The sequence below is a fragment of the Taudactylus pleione genome, unplaced genomic scaffold (assembly GCF_031769625.1).
Source record: "Taudactylus pleione unplaced genomic scaffold, aTauple2 ptg000967l, whole genome shotgun sequence".
Taxonomy (NCBI): Eukaryota; Metazoa; Chordata; class Amphibia; order Anura; family Myobatrachidae; genus Taudactylus; species Taudactylus pleione.
The window spans coordinates 6,417,501-6,420,000 of NW_028285368.1; the positions used below are offsets into that span (position 1 = coordinate 6,417,501).

General features: G+C 37.2%; 1 non-coding gene and 7 pseudogenes across 1 annotated transcript; all 8 read left to right on the top strand.

Moving 5' to 3' along the window:
* Positions 1-3: 3 nt before the first annotated feature.
* Positions 4-122, top strand: LOC148458625 (5S ribosomal RNA; annotated as a pseudogene).
* Positions 123-473: 351 nt separating this feature from the next.
* On the top strand, positions 474-592 carry LOC148458626 (5S ribosomal RNA; annotated as a pseudogene).
* A 116-nt stretch (positions 593-708) lies between these two features.
* LOC148458627 (5S ribosomal RNA) lies at positions 709-827 on the top strand (annotated as a pseudogene).
* Positions 828-943: 116 nt separating this feature from the next.
* Positions 944-1,062, top strand: LOC148458628 (5S ribosomal RNA; annotated as a pseudogene).
* A 116-nt stretch (positions 1,063-1,178) lies between these two features.
* LOC148458629 (5S ribosomal RNA) lies at positions 1,179-1,297 on the top strand. The gene has a single exon (XR_015873781.1). It is a non-coding gene; the product is annotated as a 5S ribosomal RNA (ribosomal RNA).
* Positions 1,298-1,413: 116 nt separating this feature from the next.
* On the top strand, positions 1,414-1,532 carry LOC148458630 (5S ribosomal RNA; annotated as a pseudogene).
* Positions 1,533-1,648: 116 nt separating this feature from the next.
* LOC148458631 (5S ribosomal RNA) lies at positions 1,649-1,767 on the top strand (annotated as a pseudogene).
* A 116-nt stretch (positions 1,768-1,883) lies between these two features.
* Positions 1,884-2,002, top strand: LOC148458632 (5S ribosomal RNA; annotated as a pseudogene).
* Positions 2,003-2,500: the final 498 nt, after the last annotated feature.

Consider the following 2,500-nt stretch of genomic DNA (forward strand, 5'->3'; position numbering starts at 1 on the left):
AGCACCTACAGCCAAACCATACTGGACATGACCAATCTCGTCTGATCTTGGAAGCTATGCAGTGTTGGGCCTGGTTAGTACGTGGATGGGAAACCACCTGGGAATACCAGGTGCTGTAGGTAATTTTATACAGCCAAATCATTCATTTCTATTATATTTTACATTTAATTTTTTCAACTTGTCAATGAATTTACTTGAGTTAAGAAGTAAAAGAGGTCTAAAGATAATGTTTTTGAGCACCTACAGCCAAACCACACTAGACATGGCCAATGTCGTCTGATCTTGGAAGCTGTGCTGTGTTGGGCATGGTTATTACGTGGGTGGGAGACCACCTGGGAATACCAGGTGCTGTAGGTAATTTTATACTGCCATAACATTCTTTTCTATTACATTTTACATTTAATTTTTTCAACTTATCAATGAATTTACTTGAGTTAAGAAGTAATAGAAGTCTAAAGTTAAGTTTTTTGAGCACCTACAGCCAAACCATACTGGACATGCCCAATCTCGTCTGATCTTGGAAGCTATGCAGTGTTGGGCCTGGTTAGTACGTGGATGGGAGACCACCTGGGAATACAAGGTGCTGTAGGTAATTTTATACAGCCAAAACATTCATTTCTATTACATTTTACATTTAATTTTTTCAACTTGTCAATGAATTTACTTGAGTTAAGAAGTAAAAGAGGTCTAAAGTTAATGTTTTTGATCACCTACAGCCAAACCACTCTGGACATGCCCAATCTCATCTGATTTTGGAAGCTATGCAGTGTTGGGCCTGGTTAGTACTTGGATGGGAGACCACCTGGGAATACCAGATGCTGTAGGAAATTTTATACTTACATAACATTCTTTTGTATTACATTTTACATTTAATTTTTTCAACTTATCAATAAATTTACTTGAGTTAAGAAGTAAAAGAGGTCTAAAGTTAATGATTTTGAGCACCTAGAGCCAAACCACACTGGACATGCCCAATCTCGTCTGATCTTGGAAGCTATGCAGTGTTGTGCCTGGTTAGTATTTGAATGGGAGACCACCTGGGAATAACAGGTGCTGTAGGTAATTTTATACTGCCATAACATTCTTTTCTATTAAATTTTACATTTAATTTTTTCAACTTATCAATGAATTTACTTGAGTTAAGAAGTAAAAGAGGTCTAAAGTTAATGTTTTTGAGCACCTACAGTCAAACCACACTGGACATGCCCAATCTCGTCTGATCTTGGAAGCTATGCAGTGTTGGGCCTGGTTAGTACTTGGATGGGAGACCACCTGGGAATACCAGGTGCTGTAGGTAATTTTATACTGCCATAACATTCTTTTCTATTACATTTTACATTTCATTTTTTCAACTTATCAATGAATTTACTTGAGTTAAGAAGTAATAGACGACTAAAGTTACATTTCTTGAAAACCTACAGCCAAACCACACTGGACATGCCCAATCTCGTCTGATCTTGGAAGCTATGCAGTGTTGGGCCTGGTTAGTATTTGGATGGGAGACCACCTGGGAATACCAGGTGCTGTAGGTAATTCTATACAGCTAAAAAATTCTTTTCTATTACATTTTACATTTAATTTTTTCAACTTATAAATGAATTTACTTGAGTTAAGAAGTAAAAGAGGTCTAAAGTTAATGTTTTTGAGCACATAGAGCAAAACCACACTGGACATGCCCAATCTCGTCTGATCTTGGAAGCTATGCAGTGTTGGGCCTGGTTAGTACTTGAATGGGAGACCACCTGGGAATAACAGGTGCTGTAGGTAATTTTATACTGCCATAACATTCTTTTCTATTAAATTTTACATTTAATTTTTTCAACTTATCAATGAATTTACTTGAGTTAAGAAGTAAAAGAGGGCTAAAGTTAATGTTTTTGAGCACCTACAGCCAAACCACACTGGACATGCACAATCTCGTCTTATCTTGGAAGCTATGCAGTGTTGGGCCTGGTTAGTACTTTGATGGGAGACCACCTGGGAATACCTGATGCTGTAGGTAATTTTATACTGACATAACATTCTTTTCTATTACATTTTACATTTAATTTTTTCAACTTATCAATTAATTTACTTGAGTTAAGAAGTAAAAGAGGTCTAAAGTTAATATTTTTGAGCACGTACAGCCAAACCACACTGGACATGGCCAATGTCGTCTGATCTTGGAAGCTATGCAGTGTTGGACATGGTTAGTACTTGCATGGGAAACCAGCTGGGAACACGAGGTGCTGTAGGTAATTTTATACTGCCATAACATTCTTTTCTATTATATTTTACATTTAATTGATTCAACTTATCAATGAATATACTTGAGTTAAGAAGTAAAAGAGGTCTAAAGTTAATGTTTTTGAGCACCTACAGCCAAACCACACTGGACATGGCCAATGTCGTCTGCTCTTGGAAGCTGTGCAGTGTTGGGCATGGTTATAACGTGGATGGGAGACCAGCTGGGAATACCAGGTGCTGTAGGTAATTTTATACTGCCATAACATTCTTTTCT